Source organism: Alosa alosa, chromosome 4 (assembly GCF_017589495.1).
Source record: "Alosa alosa isolate M-15738 ecotype Scorff River chromosome 4, AALO_Geno_1.1, whole genome shotgun sequence".
Classification (NCBI taxonomy): domain Eukaryota; kingdom Metazoa; phylum Chordata; class Actinopteri; order Clupeiformes; family Clupeidae; genus Alosa; species Alosa alosa.
The window spans coordinates 24,391,275-24,416,493 of record NC_063192.1 but is presented as its reverse complement, the minus strand read 5'-3'; the positions used below and the strand labels follow the sequence as shown (position 1 = coordinate 24,416,493).

The 25,219-nt window shown below is 40.4% G+C and overlaps 1 long non-coding RNA gene across 1 annotated transcript; it reads right to left on the bottom strand.

Moving 5' to 3' along the window:
- Positions 1–10,963: 10,963 nt before the first annotated feature.
- LOC125293714 lies at positions 10,964–15,585 on the bottom strand. The gene is made up of 3 exons (XR_007193410.1): positions 15,483–15,585; positions 11,546–11,690; positions 10,964–11,028 (listed from the first exon to the last, which is right to left on the bottom strand). It is a non-coding gene; the product is annotated as an uncharacterized LOC125293714 (long non-coding RNA).
- Between the last annotated feature and the right edge of the window lie 9,634 nt (positions 15,586–25,219).

Sequence of the window (25,219 nt, the reverse complement as noted above, 5' to 3'; positions counted from 1 at the left end):
CAGCCATGTAAGGTTGGTTTTGTCTTTGCGGCTCGTAATGTCCGCACTGAAGGTTTGCTTGAACTTTACAATGTGTGCTGGATCATCTTCAGAAGTCTTCATCACCCGGGACAGATGGCATAATGCAGGCAACACGACTGAACAGGATACAAACTTTTCACCTCCAAGGAGTTCTGTAAAGTATCTCCAAAAATACTAATTCACGTCAAGCTGAAATATGAGATATGGTTAGGCAGCTAAAGCTGAACTAATGGGGTTTTATGGCCTTGACTGTAACGTAGGCTATATGCTCCATTAGGCCAGCTTTAGCAGTCTCTCCATACTCGGTCAACATTATGTCAAAATTAGGCTACAAGTTATTTTTCCTATTAACACCACAAGCTGACCATAGACAACAGGGCTATGGTTCATGGGTCAAGTATCACTAAACTTCTGCTATAAACACTCATAGGCTACACAAGAGGCATTATATTAGGGCATTGGCTAATGCATAAAGGTGAGTGCACACTGGCTGCTCCAAGCAGAGAATGTTGTCAGTCTGGTTTATGTAAATGGGGGATTATTGCATATCTAGGCCTAAAATGGAATTTGATCAGAAAATAGTACCTGCATGGTTCAAGCAATATCTCCAGTTTCTGAAGTTTCTCCATCTCAGACTTTGTTGGCATGGTAACATTGGTTTGTTTCTGGGCAAGAACATCTCTCAGTGCTTCCTGATTTCTTTGCACTCGTTTAATCATCTCCAGAGTGGAATTCCACCTTGTAGGAACGTCCTGAACGAGTGCCTCAGCCTTAAGTCCATGCGCAACTTGCTGTGTCTTGAGTTCAGCAGTATTAGGTGGGCTATGTTTAAAGTGGCCAACCACTTTGCGACATTTAGCAAGTGCACCGTTAAATGCACTGTTTTGTAGAGACACTGTGACTGAGCATTGAATGCTATGAGCCGTACACGGCAGATTTTCGAATGGTAGCTGTTTCGAAGCTGCAATCATATTTCTAGCACTGTCTGTGTTCAGTGTGCTCACTTTCTCTTCAATGTTCCACTGACCCGCTACATCCATAAAATGACTCGCGCATACATCAGCCATATGCCTCTCATCAGTTCTCATTACAGCCAATGCATGTGAATGCAGCTTCCACTCCTGATCGATGTAATGAGCTGTTACTCCAAGATAGCTATGATTACCTAGCGATGTCCAATAGTCACCAGTAAGCGCGACAGAAGCTGTGTTGTCCAAATTCGTAGGTAGTTTTGCCTTCTCTGTGTCATACCACTCGTGTATCCTGGACATGACTGTGGCCCTGGATGGCAACTCGTACGTGAGGTCACCGGAGGCAATCCGGATAATATCACAGAGACCTTAGTCTTCCACTATATAAACTGGTCTGCATGCTGTGGCTATCCATTTAGCTATAGCGTGGGTCAGTTTACTGGAGGTCGACGTATTTATCGATCTGCTTCTAAAACGGCTGTCAAGTGTAGTTTGTCGTACGTTACCAGAAGCAAAGCTTACGCTGGGATCCGTGTGCTTAACTTGCAAGTGATACCTCAGACTGGATGTACTTCGGTACTAAACTCGACAAATGCTACATATAACTTTCGTTTTGTCAAGTGTACTATCTGGCAAAGTTTTGAAAATAAACTTCCCATCCATTATCCCTTCTTTCTCCATAATTCAACTTCTGTGCTGCTGATTGGTTGCTAGGTTACGGGGACGCTGGCGAGAGACGCCACTCCGTCTGGCATCATGTTTTTGTTTGTTTTTATGTAATGTTCGTAATTTTATGTAATGTCATGTTTATTTTTTGTATTGGTTTGTCTAGTTAAATGTTTTCCCTATTTATTTACGCTATTTTTGATAGTTTTCGTGTTATTCTTAGTCCTTTTTACTCCTAAGTCAGCTGATGTCGTTGACATTTGTCCATTGGGAGCTTGCTATGGCTAGCTTTTGCCCTAGCTGGGCATCGGACATCCTTCCATCCATCCGTGAACAGTGCACTTCACTGTCTGGTCGAGGGGATCTCTCGGGACAGCCGGACCTAGGCTCTACTCTGCGAGAGATCTACCATGGCTGCCTTGCCAACTGCAGACTGGCGTTAACGATGAGGAGCTGCATTCTCACGGAGCGGCAGACGGTCGCTGTTGGGTCCACCGAGTTGCGGATATGCACGTTCGCTCAGTACTTTGGACTGTGCCTCCATCATCTCCAGACTGCAGTCTAGCAGGCCTAGCTTCTGACGTTGGCGTTGTCTCCGGACTGCCAGTGAGTTCACCGGGTTGGTCAGTTGCTGAAGAACTTTGTTGGCATTGCATCGGTTGTGAAGACACAGCTCTGTGCGCAGTTTTCGCGGATCATTGCCCTTGGACATGTTCGGCTGGTTTGGACATTGGACTAATTTTAACATCACTTTTTCCCCCTTTTAAAATATATTTTCTTTTTTTATTTGTGTATTTGTTTTGTTGTCTGTCTTGTATGTCTTGGTGTCACGGGTACGCTGGCGACTACGCCACTCCGTCCGGCATTTTTTGTATTTGTTATTTTTTAAATGTATTTGTCTTGTCTTGATGTCATGGGTACGCTGGCGACTACGCCGCTCCATCCGGCATTTTTTGTCTTGTTGTTATGTGTCTTGTTTGTGGAGCGCTTTGGATTGCACTATGTGCATGTAAATGCGCTTTAAAAATAAATCTGACTTGACTTGATTCTTTTCAATCTGGCTGCACACCCTTCTATGAGACTACCACTTGGCGGCACAGCATAGCGGCACAGCTACTGTTCATCAGTGTCGCACTCCCTGTGCAAACACCAAACACCTCAATACGGGTCATTCAAGGGGTCAAAGACAACGTGCGTTAATTGCGACATTTTTTCTTAATCGAATTAATATATGATCGTTATTATCGCGCTAATTTTGACAGCCCTAATTTCCACATGTCCTCAAATATGTGTTACAGAGGATTAATAGCTTGCAGAATGTCTGAAATGAGTTGAAACAATTAAATTGCCTATTTTAAGTTCATAAAATGGCCTACAGATGCAACACAATTCAGAAGTGGGCATATAGATTAAAGGATAATTGAATGTTTAAGTAGCCCCCATCAGTGTTGCGCGGGTTTGGTCACAAGCGGCCCGCGGTCGCCCGATATTTTAATCAACCCGACCGCAACTCAGACCGCGAATATTAATTAGGACAAAATTATACCCGACCCGCGATCCGACCCGCTTATTTACAAAATGTGTGCTTTTGGTTATAGCCTGCATACAGTGTGACAGTAGGCCATTTCTGTAAAACAAACTAATTTATTTGCGAAACTTTATGCAGTAGAACTACACGCAGTAGGCATGCAGGACATATGTTTGCGCAGGACAGAGAATGGGAATAAGAGCGCAAGCACGCACGCAACCACCAAGGCTTAGAACACTAGGATAAGATTTGAAGGCCATGGACATACATCTTTCTTTCGAAAACAGAAATGGTGAGGCAAGGTAGGCAAGAGAGATACATTGCTGGTCAAAATGTTAGCGTAAGAACTGGTTTATAATGCTGAATGAAGCACAAAGCTTTACTAAAGCACATCCACTGTTTAAAGTCACAAACACAACGAACTAAGGTAACTTTTATGCATGCGCGGACCTATACCGGTAGATATGGCTGTGTAGTCTGTGCCATAACATTTATTCCTGTAGGCTGCCCGCTTTGGCTGTCATACTTAAATGGCTAGGCCAAGAAGTAGGCCTACATAGACCATATACCATAGTACAAGAAACTTGTACTACTATCATCTTCTTTAAGAACTTTTTCCCAATATTTCCCATAGCCTATATCGCTTTTCCTGAAGGGTGTCTTTATTATTTTAACTTCAGCTTCTTCAGCTTCTTTGTTGACTTTACTGTATTGATGCTAGCTAGCCTTCTCGTGATATTTTAAGTAGGCCTATTTGTAGAAAATATATATTTAATTAATTTTAACTGACCTGCCTGCAAATGACCCAAATATCATTAAAATATTTTGTTTATGACTCATAACGACCGCTTAATTTCAGGCAGACCGCGCAACACTGGCCCCCATTGACTGATTTAGTGTAGGCCTATGCCTAATCCTGTGAACATTTCAGATGCAACACCAGTGCCAAACGCACATGGCAGCAGGTGAAAATGAAACACAAAAACATTATTCAGAATGGTAGGTTTATATGGTTATAGCTTGCATTATTATTTCTTAATTATGAAAATGTTGTATGCTTATAGCCTTCACTTGGCCTCTGTTTTACAGCTAACAAGAAAAAGGTGTCTTTGAACACTACTGTAGGAGGAAAGGCACCAGAGTGTTTTACAGTAGGCCTAGCAGAGGAGTTGGCCATCACAAATAATAGTGGAAGGCCGATTATGGAGGGGGTTGTGGGAGGCATTCGGTCGGATCCTGGTGCTGTGGAAATGTGCAGCCTTTATTTGCAGAGTAATATAGTTTTATGTTAAAATGGTGATTTTAATGTATTACTGTATGTCCGATTTATTTTCGGACATACAGTAGACTATTCTTGCTCAAATGTTCAGTATCACCGATGAAATAATTGTCCACTGGCAAAATATCTCAACGAAAGGCACATTATCTGCTCTATCGCAAGGGCATTGCTACGGCGGGTGACTTTAGAGACGTCTGCCTCGATCAGCTAACAATGATAACGAATTCCCTCAGCTGAGAATATATCTTTCATAAAGAACATCATCTCTAAAAACCCTTGCTCTGCGAAGAGAGCCCCTCACGATTGGCGCTCCGTCGTATGGATCATTCAGGTACGCAGACAAGTTGTTAGTGGAGGGGTGGTACTTATAAAGGGTGTGGTTAAACGGAAACCTCTGGTACAAGAACATAACCTGCTCGGAGCAGGTTTAAGATGCAGTGTAAATTGCCATGGCAGCATACCTCGGTTAAAACCTATCCACTTTTCGTAGTAGACCTACGAGCTAATCGGGAAGTTACTCTCAAAGTTAACCCGATAAGCCAGTAACCGCACTTCGTAGTACAGGCCCCATGTAGGCTATCGGAGGCTAAATCATCAGCTGAGCACATCTGCAAAATAAGGGGGCGGTTACGTTAACTCCAGAGGCAAAGTAAACAGTCCAGCCAGTTACCGTATAACACCGGTTGTTGATTCGGGGTCACGTTTGCTTTGTGACAGGCTGGGTTCGGTGAACTTGCGCTGCCACTACGCCAGTTGGGAATAACCCACAACCGAAAGAGTGTGTGGCAATTCGGCATCAACTTTAATCAGCATAACTTAAAGCAACACCAAAGCACTTTTCCTCTGTCACACGCAAGCTATTTGTTTATCCAGCACCGGCTTTGGAAATAACGATATATATATGCTGTATTGTGACATGATCAAAAGCAAGTCAAATTTGTAGTTTCTTATGTCTCATTACATCGAACTACAGGTCCGCTACCCGGCAAACTTGCCTAGTCTGGTTATCACCGATAGAGGGTCGCGAAGTGAATGCAGAAGTGCCGTTCACCCTGTTACGAGTTGATGATTTTGGAAACATTATTTTAGGGTACAAAAAAAAATCTTTGGTGTTGCTTTAAGACAAGCAGCACAGGAGACAGGCAGGATACGTTCAACAAAACCAACAGCCCACGGCGCATGCGCTGGTGAGATGAACAATTACCAGCATACTGGGGCAGAGCATGTAAACAGTTCTAACCGATGTTATGATACAAAAGCATACAGCTAGAAAGACTAGATGTACCGCATAGTGGTACAAAATATGACCGCCACACAGTCCTGTACATCCATGCTGCGAAAAATAAATCATATTAATGAATTTGTCTCCATCTTCTACTCCATCCCCCACTCTTGAAACTTTTGTGTCTGCTTGTTTGGGATGTCTGTTTGCGGCCGCACACAAAGTAGCCTACTGGCACTGCAAAGGTGACTAGATTTGTAGCATTTGCCAAAAAATTTGTAGCATTGTTATAAAACCTTTAAAATCTCTAAACAATCACAAGTAGGGCAGTTCATCACAGTCCATCCATTGCAACTGGACTGATGAAAGGTACAGTACACCTGTAGGCTACATTTTATTTGGGAAAGCAGCAGCATAATGTATTTATTTATTTATTATTAAACAAAACAATCCTTGTCAGTTCCATGCAGTTTTCAACAGCTATCAAGAAGAGAGGTCATGTCATGGATTTTTGTGAATGTTTCTTCTTCTACATATGCATAAGTTTAGTCATCTAGTTCATACGATATTCAGCTTTATTGTCTAATTTATTGTTTTACCCAGTGGTGCAAATAACTGACATGTCCAAAAGGGCATTCATGAAATGCTTTGCTAGACTGTTCATACACATCTTAATGGGCCAAGTTGAAGAGCTACTGTCCGTTATTGTTTGTGCAAATAATAGGCTGATTCATGTTCCCTTGCATTTTGCAACTATGAGGTCCATGGTTAATCTGTCTTTCGCCAGACCAAGCGCAATCTTTTAAGAAGTTGAAAAAGAAATCGCTGGCAGATCAGGCTGAGTTCACCCAGCCTAGTCCATGGTAGGCGCCCAATAGAAATATTGTTTAATTTTGCGATTGAGATATCACAAGCCCCCCTGCGGCGTGTTAAGCCCCCGTTCAGAGCTATTCTAAATGCAAAAATGCATAGAGGGAGTTATGACAAAACCGTGACTGTTAACAAACTATAGCCTAAGGTAGGCCCAATGCTAGGCCTATTACATAAATTGTCACTAGGCTATGCTGGCGACCCAAATAAAATCTCATTTGGGAACCAATGGCTTACAGTATCAAGCGGACTTAAGCTGCCACCTCTTGGCGAAAAGTTAATAGTTTTGCATATCAGTATATTTCACGCAGCTGTGTAAATCACGGAAAGCGCAATTGAAGTGGACACTTCTAAATGGAACCCTATCCACTGTACAGTAGCTCAAGGTCTGTGGCTAAAGCAGCCATAATGAAAGCGTTATCGTTGTTTGGATACTTCACACACACACACAAGTGTTTTTAATCGCAAAGACTACAACTAACAAGCTGGAATCAAAGCACATCGACTCCCCCCTCACACCCTAAACATGCACTTCGAACAAACAAAAAGCGTCTCAGTCTCACGGTATAGCCATAGGCAATAGATTTATCCATAGCCATGGATAAATCTCTCAACGTGCGGTCTAAAACATTTGGTAAATGGAGATGTAGATCACGGGTGCGTTAATAAATCTACATGGCGAGTTGACACAAATTATTCACTTTGACGAATTGATGTAGTTTCAGTCCTAGTTACTTTACTTTGAGCCATGCTCTTCCTTACTTGAATCACCTTTGAAAATAAAGGGTTGAAGTAGCCTATATGGGTGTTACTCTTAACTTTTATTAACCCCTAATTTTTTGCACTTTTCCACTGCACTGATTTCGTATGATGGCTTTACACTCAGAAACATCGGAAATGAATTGCCTTTTTTGTTTCGGGATGTTTTAATCGACGATTCTACCTAGCTGACTGAGATTCTCCGAGATGCATCAGGGAACCATGGAGACGCATCTTGGCGCAGAAGGAAAAAACACAGAGGAAAACGAGCCGGGGCCCGTAACAGATTGAGGAATAGAGCCCATAGGCCTCCACTGCCTAGCATTCTCCTAGCCAATGTCCAGTCTCTTGTGAACAAGATGGATGAACTAAGAGCGAGGATACAGTTTCAAAGAGACATCAGGGACTGTAACATTCTATGCTTTACTGAGACACGGCTAACTGAACTTTTACTGTCTATGCCTCTGACTCACACATTACGTGACGTGAATGACGCGGAATGATGATGGTTTGCCTCGGAAAAAGCCGAGGAACCCATGAACCCAAGAAGCCCATGAATGATAGGTTAGAAAGGAATTACATTCTTGCGTGTTCGCAGGTTCGCTTCCCATACGAAGTATTAAGGCTACATTGTTTATCACCTTGATAATGGCATTTTTAGTTATAATCTTTGATGAAAGACATATGTCTACTGCTGATAAAGGGTCATGCACATCTGGTTGGTTGTTCAGTGACAGCTTTGCCAGTGGGCTATATTATATCTGATGCAAGCCAAAGGATAATTATTCTGTAGCCTAGGCAGCTAATAATTAAAACGGCTTCATGTGTCGATGATTGTTCATGAATGTCAAATCAACTGTGTGCTACACAGATCAAAAACTAGGCATAAATTGAATTGAAAGCCATTGCATTTCAGATCATTTTATTTCAAACACTTTGGGACTTATAGGAGACAACAGGCTATTATGTTGATACTAATTTATTTTATGACCACCTACACCTAGACAATAATTTGGAGTGAATTCTTTTAATATAAGAACGTAGGCTATAGATAGTTTTGAATATATGGCAAAGTTGTTTTTGAGTTTATACTATTTATTCATTCCTTTCGTTTTGTTCAAGCATAGACTGTAGGCTATAGTCTATGTGTTCAAGAGTGAAGCCAATCAAACTCGCAATTGATTTCAAACCATTAGCATTGTTGTTTTAAATGTATGCTTTCATTATTCTCCAATTTCTGTAGGCAATCTATTTTTTTCTCTCGATGTTAAATTTGACGACTTTGGATGAAAATCCTGTAGATGGCGCTTGCCTAACGACAGAAATCATCTAGTATTGTCTTAATTTTACAACATATATCGTCTTTTCGTCAATCTACTGTTTTGGTCTACTTTTCTACCTCGTGCATGAGCAAAGATGAAGCTGAACTAAACCTCGCTTGAATAAATGAGGCCAAGATGCCGCTAACTTGAGTGAATGGAACGGCTTCAACCCCAAGTGAAAGTCTACGCTAGTTCAAGCCAGGCTATTTCTGTTAAGCGCCGCCTTCATTAGCGAGGTTGATGGAATACCCCCCAGCTTTCGAAAAATCAGATCATGCCGCTGTTTTCCTACTGCCTAAACAGAGAAGTCAGACGGACCCCCCAGTGACGAAGGAGGTCAAGCGCTGGACTGACCAATCGGAAGCCAGGCTACAGGACGCCCTTAGCCAGGCTACAGGACGCCCAACGTTGACTGGGAGATGTTCAAGACGAACTCTGCTGACATCAATGAGTTTACGGCAGTATCATTGAGTTACATCAATATGCTAACCGATTCCATCATCCCAACTGTAAAGATCCGAAGCTTCCCTAACCAGAAGCCATGGGTGGATAGAGAAGTGAGAATAGACACGGCATTAAAGACACGCACCATGACTTATAATGCTGGGCTTATTTCAGGGGATATGACGGACAGAGCCGGACAGTAACGGAGTACATTTACTTGAGTACAGTACTTGAGTACAATTTTGAAGGATCTGTACTTTACTCGAGTATCATTTTTGGGGAGTACTCATGACTTTACTCAAGTACATTTGAGAGGCAAATATTGTACTCTTTACTCCACTACATTTCTATCCATAACCGTGAGTACCCGTTACTTCTTCTAAAAAAAAGGAAAAAAAGAAAAATCTCGGAAACCCTCAATTTGTTGTTTCCCTCTCAAACGTGATTGGATTGTGCAGGCGCCACTGATTGGGACAGCCTATCAGCAATCACCTTCAGCTTTCCGCCAAAGTCAACTCCATGGTCAGATTTAGATAAGAGACAAAACCATGGACGAAACAATGGATGAAGACGCAGCAGGTCCAACCTGTGGCCCCACCTCGCCAACCTGTGGCCCCACCTCGCCAGTTCGATTTTCTGAACAAGTTAATGATAGTTTTCGCTTCAAGTGTTTCAAATACAAAATAGTATTTTGTATTTTAAATACATGTATTAGAAATACTGCCCATCCCTGGCAACATGGTAAAAAGATGAAAATGACTTGATTTTACTTTCAATTCCTTTTACATTCTCCAAGGTATTAACATTAACATTTTTCATAACTCCATGTAGGACGTTTCTGTACATAAATGTAAGCACTGTGGCAGTAGTAATGCAATAGCCTATTTAGAAAATGTACTCTTGTACTCTCGATACTCAAGTACTTTTAAAAACAAGTACTTCAGTACTTTAACTTAAAGTAGACATCTGACTGTTGTACTTTTACTTGTACTTGAGTAAAATTTAGCAAAGGCTATCTGTACTTTTACTCAAGTAATGAAGCTGTGTATTCTGTCCGCCTCTGATGACGGATTACAAAGCAGCATCTTATAGTTTACGTAGAGCTATTAAAGATGCTAAGTGGCGCTATAGAGACAGAGTTGAAGCTGATTTCTTGGAGGGTGATCCAGCACGAGTGTGGAAAGGACTCCGAACCATCACTGGCTTTGAAAGAAAGTCCCCTCCTATGATGAATGTGAGTAAAGCCCTCCCTGATGAACTTAATGCTTTTTATGCTCGCTTTGACATGAAAAACACAGACTATCTTGCACTAGCTGCTAGCCTAGAAATCTAGACGCGCCCCTAGCGGCAGCTCTCCGTTGGCTTGTGAGCTCCAGAAATCGAAACTTAATAAGGGCATTGAAATCGTGTATAGGGCTGTATTTTGGGCTCCAGCGCATGGCGTAAAGCTCGTTATTCACCCGCGCAAAGCTTAATTCGCTATTTTGCACGTTTATTTTTTAAACATTGCGCCCAGGGGTGTGGAAATTAACAACCTAGGGAGGGGACTAGCGCGTTGTCTAAAAATCGCTATCATACACCACCTAAACCTGGTGTGAGAGAGAGGCTTTGCAACCCCCAACTCACATTTAAGGGATGGGCGTGTCCAGAAAACTCCAGTGGTTGAAGGGTTGGCAGACAACAAATAGCTCTCGAGTTTTAAGTGATAAAGGTGCAGGTTTATTTACAGTGCGCAGGTGCAATATATGAAATAACAAACAAACAAAAATACTTTGGAAAAGAAAAGAAAACTGGCCATCATAGGCATTACAAACTCACACATTCAGCCTCGCAGCAAGCTGACGCAGTACTCTGCCATTCCAAACTACCTCTCCTCCATTATTCTTCTTCTTCTGTCAGGTTTTATGGCAGTTTACAGGCAAAGTGTATTACCGCCATCTACTGGACTGAGATGCAATCAATTGGATGTTATTTCAAGGAAAATCATAAAAAAAATAAATAAATAAATAAAAAAAAAAAAAAAAAACACAAAACAACCAACTAAATCCTATTTGCTAATTGTGTTTCTTTGATAAATGTGATGACAGCACTAGGGATGTTTCCTGATCTAGGCTCACCTAATAAGGTGTCTAAAGAGAAGGCTTTCTTGGCTGCGTTCACTTCCCTCTTTAGCTTTTCTCTTTGTCTGGAGAATCTTAAGCATTTTAAAAGAACATGATCTACATCCTCTCTCATTCCACAAAACTCACATTTTCCAGTTGGATGTTTATTTACAACATGTAAGCTATTATTCAAACCAGTATGGCCTATTCTCATCCTTGTAAACCAAACCTCCTCTTGTCTGTTTGGGTACATAGGTTTGTTATTTAGGATATTCTTTTGTATATTATATAAATGTCTACCTTTCTTCTCCTTATCCCATTCAGCCTGCCATATTAAGTTAACTTTGTGTTTGATGATTACCTTAACTTCTGATCTGCTGAGAGGAATGTTTAACTGAACTTCCTCTTCCTTAGTTGCCTCTTTTGCCAGCTTGTCTGCTTCCTCATTACCACCAACTCCTTTATGAGCAGGTACCCATACAAACTGGATTGATATTCCCTGTTGACTGATTGCAAATATTATATTATTAATTTCATTCAATAAATCCTGTCGGCATGATGATTCTCCATTTTGTATAGATGTGAGAGATGACATTGAATCAGAACAAATAACTGCTTTAGGGGGCCTAGCTTCTTCTATCCACTGTAATGCAATAATAATAGCTGTCATTTCAGCTGCAAATATGGACAGATGGTCTGATGTTCTCTTTTAATAGAGATTTTGTGATCAGGGATATATGCTGCAATACCTGTTTTACCCTCTGAATCTTTAGATGCATCTGTATAGACCTGTGTTGTATCATAATACATACTTCCTAGATATTGCTCTAACGTTCTGATACACTCCTCCAGATTTAGCTATCTCTTTGGTTTCCATAATTACCATAGGAGAACAAAACAACCAAGGTGGAGTTCCTACCAGGGGCACAGTCTTACTACAATTGATACCATCTATTTCCAGTTGGTTTGCTATTTTATTACCATCCCAACCAAAGCTACAAATCTGGGATCTACCATATTCCCAACACTCGTTAAGAACTTTCTTAGTGGGGTGTGATACATCATGTTCCTTTAAATTAATCCAGTAAGCCATACTCAACTTAATACGTCCTAAGGCTTAAGGGCATTTCTCCTGTTTCTATTTGTAATGCTGGTATTGAAGATGTTCTAAATGCACCACAACATATCCTCAGACTTTTAGCCTGCATTCTATTGATTTCACCAATCAATGTCTTAGATGCTGAACGATACACAATACATCCATAGTCTAACACTGATCTTATCAGTGCAATATAAATCTTTTTAAGGGACATCCCTGACGGCTCCCCAGTTGTACCCTGACAAACATTTCAAAACATTAATGCCCTTTTGCACCTCTCATTTATTTTCTGTATGTGTTCCTTAAATGTTAACTTGACATCAAACCACACTCCCAGGTACCTAATAACGTTAACTTGTTTTAATGATTGATTATATAACTTAAGTTCTAGTGTGGGATTTATTCTTTTCTTTGAAAAACAAATAAATTGAGTCTTCTCTATAGACAAATGAAAACCCCACTCACATGCCCATTTTTCTACCTTGTTAATAGCCAGTTGCATTTTGGTTGTAATATTATCAATATTAGGCCCTTTTACCCACAAAGCTCCATCATCGTGAGATATAATGCTCTATTAATTCTAATGTCGCCTATTGTATTGAAAACATCATTAATCATGATGTTGAACAGCACTGGACTGCATACACTACCTTGAGGTGTTCCGTTTTCTATTGAATAGATGTTAGAAAAATTAACCCCAACTCTCACTTCTATTGTTCTATCCTTTAAAAAAGTCTCTAATCCAGTTAAACATCTTACCACTAATACCCATTCTATTCAGCTTAATTAACAGTCCCTCCTTCCATAGCATATCATACGCTTTCTCTATATCAAAGAATGTTGCTAAGACTGATTCTTTACTGACTTGTGCTTTCCTTACTTCATTTTCTAGACATACAACAGGGTCCATCGTAGTACGTCCATTACGGAACCCACTCTGGTGTGGGGAGACAAGACCTCTTTTTTCAATTTCATACATTAGTCTTCTAGTGATCATTTTCTCCATAAGCTTACATAAGTTAGATGTTAATGCTATTGGCCTGTAACTTTAACTTCAGTCTTATCTTTCCCTGGTTTCCCAATAGGAACCACTACAGAATGTTTCCAGCCCAAAGGCAATCTTCCTTGCTCCCAAACCTTATTGTAAAGACTTAAAATTATCATTTTAGCCATATCATTGACTTCATTAATCATTTTATAACATACACCATCCTTCCCCGGTGAAGTATTCCTAACCCCATTTAACGCTCTCCTAAGTTCAAATAACGTAAATTCCTTATCTAGTACACTCTCGTTTATTACATGTTTCCCCAGTAGCCCTTTTACTCTCATCCATAACTTTAACTCTCCAAGACAATTCCTCATCAGTTAGGTTTTTGAACTATGAACCTTAACAAAACTTTTTGCAAGCATCTCTGCTTTCTCTTGATTAGTTACTGCCTCTTTATCATTATTTTTAATTACAGGTAGAGAAAATTCCCTTCTAATGCCTCCCATCTTTTTTAATCATGCTCCAAACATCACCCACTTTGACTTCTGCTCCTATTTTACCACAAAAGTCACGCCAATATGTCCTTTTAGCTTCTTTTATGACTCTTTTTAACCCTTGAGTGTAATTTTTATATTCCATTAAGTTGGTATAGGAATGATTTGATTTAACAATTTTGAAAGCTTTATGTCTGGCTTTAATTGCTTCCTTACAATCATCTGACCACCAAGGTACCATTCTTCTTTTTCCTCATCCCAGAAGATTTGCCAAGAACCTCCTCCGCTGACTCACATAAAATATTTGTAATTGTTGAATTTAACTCATCAACATCATTACTCATTTCTGACATTATTCCCATTAGCCTGCCACTTGCCTTCATGCTATATAACTCCCAGTTTGCTTCTTTCATTCTCCATCTTGGAAACCAATTCTCTTCAAGGCACACATTTTGATTTCTAATACCTAACCAAATAATATAGTGATCACTGCCAAGAGAATTTTCACTAACCTCCCATTCACTTACCCCTGCTATCTGATCAGATACTAATGTAAGATCTATTGCTGATCCTGTTCCATGAGACGATCATACCTAGTATTCCTTCCGCCATTTAAACAAACCAACTTATAATCATCCATAAACTCCTCAATAGTGCTCCCATTTTCATCCACCTTAGTACCTCCCCACAGAGTGTTATGTGCATTAAAATCTCCACATAATACTAGCTTCCCATTTCCCTCCTCACACATATTGTCTAGCATTTCTCTCAGGATTCTTTTACAAGGGTTATAAAAGTTGACGATTTTAATCTTAGTTTTACCTACCCAGATCTCAACCAGGACTGTTTCAACCTCTTTATCTGCATTTAAAGCTCTGTAATTAATCCCCTGCTGAATAAATGTGGCCACTCCACCTCCTGCAGTATCCCTGTCTTTACGCACTGCTGTATATCCATATATTATGAAATCAAGTGATGATTTTAACCAGGTTTCCTGTATACAGATAATGTTGGGTTTAATATCTAATTCCTCAATAAAGTTTTTAAGTTCCTGACCATTAGCAATTAAACTTCTGGCGCTCCACTGTAAAATTGATAGACTCATTACTTAACTGCCACCTGGTACCTGGCTATCAGAAATTCCTAATACCATGTTATGAATAGAGTCAACTGACAAATCATGAATCTCTAGATACTTTTCTGCTGCTCTTTTAATTATTTTAATTCTATCACTTCTACTTGCCACTTGGGCTGAACAGTTAACCACTTCCACCATAAAAGCAATGAAACTTTTCTTATCCACAATTAAAGTATCTTCAGTTACCTTACAACATTTCTGGGTCGTTTGAGCTTGACTAGGGGTTAAATCTAAAGGGGCCATACCTACTTTAACCCTTTGATTTTGCTTGGTTTTCTTTGTCAACCTTTTTAATGGCTTCAGCATAAGTAATGATCTCTTTTACCTTAACATTTTGCACTTGAACTGCTCTTTTTTTTATGCATTTTCGCACCCTTTGTAGGTCGTGACTATGTTCACCTCGCAATTACAGCACTTGATTTTCGTTCCTTCCGCGACATTTACCATATTCATGTTAGCTTCCACATTTAGCACATCTGGGTTTTGATTTGCACGCAGAAGAAATATGTCCATATCGCTGACATTTAAAGCATCTAGTTGGTGGGGATGTAAGTCCTCGCCATATAACTTACATACCCAATCATGATTCGTTCAGGCATCTTAATCTCATCCAACACTAACAAGACAGACAAACTTGGTCCTTTACTTCCATTCCTAAGTACTTGCAAACGCTTGACTTTGCTGACTCGAAACTCGTTTAACATTGCTTTTAATGTCTTCTTCTGACAAGTCTGTCGATACTCCAGATATCACCGCCATTATTTTACCCCTTTCTTCCCAGTCTTGGGCTTTAACACTTTTCCCCAGTAACGCTTTTTAAGTTTCATCAATCCCATTCTCTGATCACTGTCTTGACAAACCACTAACAGGTTACCATCTCTTAGCGTTCTGACGGAGTTTAACTTCTCCTATTTGCTTATAAATTGCTTCACTGACTTTTAATGGGTTTAATACACAGGGGTTTGAAATCGAATCACTACTTTAACCTCAGTCCTAACTCTTTCGTTTCATCTAGTTTAGTATTTCCTTTTCTTTTCTTCGATGCTCTTTGAATTAAATTCCATTCACCTTTCGTCACCTTCGCTTATAGTACTCTCACTATCATGCTCCCCTGACAACTCCTCCAAATCATTAGATCTAGTTTCAAACTTATCCATGCTTAACAATCCATGATCACATCCCAGTCCACCTAACGCCATTTCCAATGGGTCTGGTTTTTTCAGATTCCCCGGAAGCACTCATCGCTTCCGACGCCCCAAACAACCCGCTTGCCACCTCTCGCCACGAACTCTGAATCGCGAAGGACGGCGACCCAGCCCTCTCCTCCATTCCCTCTCTTTTCTCCTTAAATAGGCCTACCAATCAAAAGTGAATTGGTAGAGCTCACTGTCCAACAGGGTGTAATACATAAGGAATAACTATAGACCTTTTCCATACACATACATAACATATGACACAACACATAATTTTACCATACAAAGTACATAAATGGCCACACATATACTTTACATACAGACAGGGACTTTACATGCAACAATCAGAACAAATAATAAACTAATTAAACACACGCCAACTCACCACCCCCGCGCCAAACAACCCACTTTCCACTGTCCCGGGACAGTGAATAAGGAACTGGCTCCAATGCGGTTCGTGTTTCCCCAGGGGACCAGTATTCGGACGTACCCAGCAGAACGTTGGCAAACAAGATGCGTGAGTGTTGTGAATGTTTCAAAAGTGAGTTTATTGCTACTACGGAATGAACAATGGAGCTGAATCAGTGGATACCTCACTGTTCGCTATGTATGTTGATAAATAAATGTAGTAGACTGAACTGACATGCATTGTGGTTGTTTTAAATGTAATGTTTGTAGCGGTCGCTAGCACGGTAGGCTTTGAAACGCCGCGGGTCGGTGTATGTGATGCACGTCGGGAACTGTATGCGTTTATCAGTGTATATGCTATGTGGGAGCTGCGTGTAGGGAATTAAGGCTCACTAACGGTGAGACCCGTGAAAGCGAGACCTTCGCTTTTCACACCTGGTCAGAAGTCAATGGCGAGTTGTTCATATGCTATTTTAAGAGCGCATGTCAACAGTCATATTGGCAGGTGCACGCACCATCCTTCTATCATTCATGAACGCACACCAGCGCACGTCCATGCAAAGCATTACAAATTGCACGATTACAATGGGAAACATAATTAGAATAAAGATATTACGAAATACTGTACATCTCATGATGAGTAGTTATTCACCATCATGTGCAAATTGGTAATGACGGTTAAATGTGATTAGGGGAGAGGCGAGAGACACCTATGGAGCACAGCTGAAGACGCACTGTCACGAGATATAAGCAACTCCTCTGCAGGATAAATGTTTTATTCAGTCATTTGAGCAATATTAGGTAAGTGTTGCTTTTTCCAGCCTATGTTTTCGATGGTAACCCATTGTCAGTCAATAGTGAAAGTAACTGCATATAACGGTCTTCGTTGACTGACACCTTGGTGAAGTTAGTTTCACTTTGCCAATGAGTTCAAATAATAGACGAGTGCAAATGCGTGAAGGCTATGCTAGGTTTTAGTAATGCATGGTTTAAGAATGGCTATTTCATACGGTCTCGCAAGCAGCCTCCTTCAAATGCGCCGTTGAATGCCAAAATACCGATGTATTTATTTGACATATCGCGCGTTGCGCCGTTAAAGGGAATGACAGATGTCATTCTCATTGGTTTAAAATGATGTTACGCCCCAAACACACCCATATGACTGATTAAAAGACCTAGGAACACCTTGTTACGCCATGCGCTCCACTTTTGATAACAAAACCCCTCCCAATGTGAACTGGACATCCTACTAAATTTGAATAGACTTTTGACAAGTGACGATGCACTTTAGAATGTCATGATAGGGCCCATAGAGTCGTTTGGTGGGCTTAACATAATGATTGATGGCACAGTTGCAACGGTTTGGCTTGAATTCCCTGCTACTTGAAAACAAATGTCCCATTAAGGCCCCATTGCGTTGCAGAGGGAATTTGAAAGACAACTGATTATCCCCCCGGACTGACCACTGCGAACGGTGAGTGCCCAGACCCTACATTTTAATGTGGGTCTGGCTCGCCAGACTAACTAGCTGCAGCATGTGAAGCAAATGAGGATGCACCTTTCTGTGTCTCTGAGGTCGATGTGAGCAATGCCTTTAGGAGGGTTAATTGTAGAAAAGCTGCTGGACCGGATGGAATTTCTAACAGGGTTTTGAAATCCCTGGCGCTGCTCAGTTAGCTCCTGTGTTCACTTATATCTTTAACACATCATTGGCTCAAGAGACAGTTCCTACTTGCCTCAAGCAGTCTGTTATTGTTCCAGTACCTAAAAACAAAAGTCCATCATGTCTGAATGACTACCGCCCAGTAGCCCTGACGCCTACAGTGATGAAGTGTTTTGAGAAGCTTGTGAAAAAACATTATCTGCTCATTCCTCCCTGCCTCCTTCGACCCTCCAATTTGCTTACAGAGCCAACAGGTCTACAGAGGATGCCATCTCAAACCTCATGCACACCACCTTAACTCACCTGGGAGGAGGGGAATGGGAATTATGTGAGGATGCTGTTCATTGACTTTAGTTCAGCATTCAACACAATAGTACCTCTCACCTTGGTCACAAAGATGAAGGCCTTAGGACTGAACACCACCCTGTGTCACTGGATATTTGACTTCCTCACCAACCGCTCACAAGTGGTTAGAGTGGGGGTCTGACATCTGACTCATTAACCATCAGCACTGGTGCTCCCCAAGGCTGTGTTTTGAGTCCACTGCTGTACAACATCTACACACATGACTGCAAAGCCAACAGTAGTCATACCTCCATCATCAAGTTTGCAGATGACACAGTGATCTTGGGCCTGATTAGTAACAACAATGAACAGCTCTACTTGGATCAGGTTGATGAGGTGGCACAGTGGTGTCAATCTAACAGCTTGACACTGAATATCAACTAGAAAATATGACTGCCGCCCAGTCCAGCACATTTTTTCAACAAAAATAAATCACGCTGAAAGGCCTATATGATTCTAACTGTCTCACTAAATTCTCACTCACACTCAATTCTCACTGGTATCTGCTAGACAACAAGTACCAAAACATGATTAGTTCATAGATTTCACATGTAAAATGAATTTTATACAACCCCACCCCCATCTTGCCTGTTCATAATTCTGAGAAATTCTTTGAATTGTGTGCATGTGCGCAGTACATGTTTATGTTTATGTGTGTGGGTGTGTGTGTGTGCGCTTGCTTGTGTGTTTGCCATGTGATGTGTGTTTGTGCATGTGCATGCATGCGCACATATGTCTACTGTGTGAGTATGTGTCATAATGATGATTACTGTGAATGTATGTGTGTGTGTGTATCTGTTTATGCACATGGAATGGGTTAACATGACCCCTGGAGGCAAACATACGGAAAAAATTGTCATCCTAGGCCCCACGGTTCTCAAGATATTCACAGAAAACTGTGTCTGCCCTACCCTCCTTTCTCGGGGTCCAGTACAGCGGGGGCTACAGATCAAAACGAAAACCGATGGTTCCATGCTATCCATGTGGGTTACATGCCCACCAAGTTTCTCGCGGTACCCCAGTCTTTCAGTGTCCCGGAACTTTGTTGGTGTACGGTCACTAAATGTACACATAAATTATTTTATTGTAAGGCCCCCATGAACGAAAGTTCACAAAACTTGGCATGCATTCGAGGGTGTCATAATGATCCTACACTTTGAATTTCGTGCAGTTTTGACCATGTCAGCCAGAGATATTGTGGTGAAAACACCTAATTTTTTGCTTTTAATTTTTAACTAGGTGGCTTATACATGAAATAAGTGGTAATGGGATGGGTTGACATGCCCCCTTAAGACCAACATATAAAAAGGTGGACCTCCTAGGCCCTACGGTTCTCGAGATATTCACAGAAAAACTGTCTCCGGCCACCTACAGGCCAGTTGGTGTATAGTAACATAAATTAATTTATTGTGTGGCCCCCATGAACGGAATTCGACGAAACTTGTGCATTCAGAGGGTGTCATAATGATCCTACACTTCCAATTTCGCGGCAGTTTTGACTATGTTAGGTCACAGATACCTCTGACATTACAGCACAACACCTCATTTTTTTTTTCTTTTGTGTTTAACTAGGTGGCTATACATGAAATGAGTGGTTATGGAATGGGTTGACATGGCCCCCTTGAGATCAACAAACAAAAAAAATGGTCCTCCTAAACCTTACGGTTCTCAAGATATTCACAGAAAACTGTCTCCCCCTCCCTCCAGCAGTCCAGTCGGGGCTACAGATCAAAACGAAAAATGATGGTTCCATGCTATCCATATGGGGTTACATGCCCACCAAGTTTAGTCTACCCCGGGTCTTTCAGTGTCCTGGGAATCCTTTGACGGAAATTTGGACATGAAAAAAAAAAAAAAAAAAAAAATCTGACTAAACCTATATGACCGCCACTTCGCTGCGCGGCGGTCATAATAATTTTCAAGACAGATTCAGAAATTATAACTCAGTGCAGCTAGCAGAAAGCATCTGCGAACAGTTTGTCTAGATTTAAAACTGGCTACAGTTGGGACCTTTTTAATGTCATCCGAAAGTTGGTTCCAGAGCTAAGCCGCATAGCAGCTAAAAGCTGCTTCACCATGTTTAGTTCTAACAGCAGGTTTTACTAACAGGTTTTTCTCCTGAGACCTGAGAGGTCTGGAGGGTGTGTACTGCTGAAGCATGTCTGAGAGGTATTTAGGTCCTGCTCCATTTAGTGATTTATAAACAAGCAGTAGTGCTTTAAAGTCAATTCTGTGACTTACTGGAAGCCAGTGCAGGGACTTTTGGACTAATGTGGTCAGTTCTTTTAGTTTTTGTGAGAACCCTAGCTGCTGCATTTTGTATCACCTGAAGCTGTTTGATAGTCTTTTTAGGAAGGCCTGTGAAAAGTCCATTGCAGTAATCAACCCTGCTGGAGATAAATGCATGAATGAGTTTTTCTAAATCATCTTTTGACATCAGCCCTCTAAGTTTGGCAATACTTTTGAGGTGGTAAAAAGCTGATTTAGTTATCGCTTTCATGTGGCTGTTGAAATTTAGATCACTATTAATACACCAAGATGATGTGTGAAATGCTGCACTAATGTCCAGTAGCACTAGGACTGATGTTTTAAATGTTATGCATTTGACTTGTAAACGACCACAGCATGACTAATGTTAAGTCGTGACTCGTGAGTAGCTAATGTTAGACAGATAACGTTAAAAGCTACTGCAATCCGCTTGGTACTGTTATCTAGATCTAGCAGCTGTTTGCTGGGGTGCCTCCATTTTAGATGCTCCCACATTGTTGTTGTGCTGGTGTGGTATGCCAACTCCATTTGGCAAAGAGCTCAAATAACGACACCTTTACACTTTGTTTTGTTGTTTTTAAGGACTTGTTCTTTTATTGGGGCTTTTTGCAGGGCTTTGTTGGGAAATCTGTGAGATGGTTGCTGTTTCGTTATTGCACAAATTGATTTTTCAAAGTTGTTTTGGCTCATACCTGCTTGCATTAGGAGAGCTTCTGTTGTTATGTTTTCATCTTGATTTGTAAAGACAATATCCCAGTATCTTTTGAGTTGTTGTTGTGCTTCAAGGTCTTGCTCTGGTTTTGGGTGAGATGGAATGGCTATTAAAAGTCCTACATGACGGTGGACAGGGAAAGTAGAATCTGCATGTCTTGTTTCCTTTTCTGCATGACTTGGAATGGTGTTTGGAATGGGTTTGTAACTTGTAACAAGCTCATGGAGTTCTGAGTCTGTTTGAGAGTTTGGTTTAGAGCAGGTGATATGTGTGTCAATAAAATTGCACACACTGATGTCATCGTCTTTGCCGAATTCCTTGGGATCTTTTATCCAGATTAGACAGTGTACAGTAGATGTGGCCAACCTCTGGCTTGAAATTCTACTCTGTGGGAGTAATCTGATACTTCACCTATGACATTGGCTTTTGACATCAGGAAATCTTTTAGGAAGGTGTTGACTCGGTGATCGAACATCCAAGAAGCTGTGACAATGTTTTCATTGATCAGTTGACAGTATGTCGACCAGTCCATGTTTTCATCAAAATTTTGCCTAGCTATATGATTCCAAGGTCACATAAATGGTTGAGGTAGGACAAATTGTATTTCCATTTGAAAAAATAAAAATAAATTGCCTTGCTGGATGCATATGCATTTGACGATTTCTGTCTATCATCTGTCAGCTGCTGAAAAGGATGCAAAAAATGTCGGAACGCCTAGCTGGCGTATTATTGCTTTTAGGTTGCGGAGGGTCTGTTCCCAAAATGTTGGTGTACCTCTGACTGTTTTCATGAATTTATATCCTTCATCGGTTCTGAAGACATTTTTGATCTAGTTTTTGTCCAGTAGTTCGTCAGATGTAATTTTTTTGCCCTTGTGTGTGTTTGAAGATTTGCACATTGTGACAGAAACACAAGCTGAGATCTCCTTCATTTCCTTCACAGACTGTGCCCAGAAAATGTAGGTGGGATCAGAATCAAGAGTGTTATGAAGATTGAACAGTTGCTGATTGAGATATGTTCCAATCCCTAACTTGACAGCCAGGATGGTGGGTCTTCGAGTAGTTGACTCAACGACGGAGTTTGAGTTAATCAACTTTGCAATACAAATAGTGACCTGACCTGAGTAGCTTAATTTCCGTTACAGTTTCATTACGCCGTTATGATCCACACTGCGAGGTAAGATTTGTGTTGCCTTATGTACATCAGATGGAACACATACAACTGGTCCATGTATTCCTCTTTGGCAGCCTTTTGGCAGTGACAATATTTTCATGAATGCAATGGTTGGAGAAATGAGGTGACTCTCCTGGTCATTGTAACCAGTGGTTGTAATCCATTCACATGTGGAATGGAGAGATTGTTTGCTACTGCTTGAGGTGGCATATGGCCATGTTTGATATGTCTTTTTCAGGTGTGACAAAGTCATTGCATGCCATTTTTGTATATTTCTGTTACATGGTAAAAATTTGCGGATAAAGGAATCATCTCATTTTAGTGTAGTAAACTCTTGTACGCCAACAGAGTCTGTGGCACATATAAGGATATTCACACAAGGCATCTTTGTCCGTTCTAAATGTAGCCAATACATTGTAAATATCTGCATTTTTCTGAACTGTATAGCTACATGTTGAAAAGATGCTCTTTGTTTTGTATTCTTTTGAACAACAATATTATCTTGATATCGTTTGCGGGAGTAGATTTTTGCTTTGTTGTTGACAGCGTCAGTGTGATATTTTGCTTTTGCTGCTTTTGCTGCTAGCTTTGTTTGTCCTTGTACATGATGTTGTTTGTATCTATCCTTACATTTTTCTTTTGCTTCTTCATTGACATTTGGAAGTTTATACCTAGCCTTGGATTTTTCCTTTGCTGTTTGATACACGCCTGGTTGTCTGGACCTGGCTTTAGATTTTTCTTTTGCTGTTTGATACACGTGTGGCTGTCTGTATCTAGCTTTGGATTTTTGTTTCGTCACTTCATACACATTGCGCCTGTATGGCTTTTGCATTTGCAAAAAGGGTTTGTTTATATTGAGCCTTTTTTTTCTCTCTAGTGCAGTTTCATGGACATTTGGTTGCCTATACCTATATTTTGAATAGTGTCTCTTTTTTTTTACGTTGGTTGATGCATCTGGTTTTAGCTTCTTGTTGAAGTGATTTCTGCAGAAATTGTGGCATTATATTTTGCAGCTTCATTAATTTTGGGAGTTTTGCATTTAGCTTTTGAAGCTGCAACAATTTTTCCTTTTGTTTTAGTACAGTAACATGTGTTATAACTGTGTTTTGTATTAGATGTTTCACATGATCCCAGGTCAACTGTCTTGTCTCTGTAGAAAAAGCATAAATGTACAAATTTTAATTAATAGAATTGAAGCATTTAAGACATCTTTTAACCTAAAAGAATTGTGATGTTGTTCATGACAGTTTATTGGTTGGTATGACATACTTAAAATGTAAAGGTAAATGCTTAAAATGTAAAGGATATTTTGAACTACATGAATAAGACTTTGAATGTGAGTGAAAGTGAATACGTTTAATGATGCTTGATGAGTAATTTATGCTACATTCATGAATAATGTGTATGTAACAATTTATTTACAGATGTTGTATTAGATATTGTCAGGTACAAATCTTGATAATGATAATATCTTCATAAAATGAATACATATGCAAATCATATTCCTTCTTAATGCAGTGAATAACATATTAATAATTATTATTTTATGATTGTCCCTGTTTATTACAAACTAAAGATACGACATTATGTCAACATGGAGGTTAAAAATGTAATGTAATGGGACTATATCAAGGTCCCTGGTCTGTGTAATTTTGCGTTCATTCATTATTCTATTTTGGAAGTGAAATGGAAAATGGAACAAAGTCAAAGTCAAAGTCAGCTTTATTGTCCATATACCACTTGTTCACATGAACAAGTGGTATATGACTTTTTGAAGTTCTATAGTCACTTGCTAATTGGAAATTATTCCTTATTTTCACCTATTTCAGACAACTGACTGGGATATAAACCATAAAAAAACATTCTCAGATTAGCTGAACTTTTACTCCACCACCACTAGATGGCACATCCAGCCTTCATTAATGAGAACCTCTAGAATGAGAACAGTGGCTTCTCTGAGTGGTCTGGACACGCTATAATGTTACATTATAAAATAATACAATGCGGTTATGTATTACAGTGATGGATTATGAACTACTTTGCCTGTATTTCCTGTATTCTGGTGCATTTTTGGGTTGGTCAGCTGGAGAAGGACAATACCCAAATATGAAATTCATAGCCTTTTGCTTTTTGACTTTGCTTTGATTGCTTTTTGGCCCCTTGACCTCTTTTGGGGCTCCCCTCTAGACTTCTGGCCCCCTGGGCTTGGTAAACCCCTGTATTAATATAGTTGTTATTTTACACCAAACCAGTCACCTTTTAAAGAAGCACTATGCAGGTCTGGTTATTCCTTCGCTGTTTCTGGGTTTTGCTGGTTTTGGGCTCGCATTTTTCACTACACAGCTCCCCCTGCAGCTTCGGTAGCAAGTGACTGCTACGCTAAACCCCCACTAGCTAACGAGCTAGCCATCAAGAAACCAAGCTACAGTCCACATATCAGTCCACATATCAGTCTGTGTGTAATAAATGAATATAATATACAAGTTTCACTTTTTGAATGGAATTACTGACATAAATCAACTTTTTGATGAACATTTTTGATGAAACACAT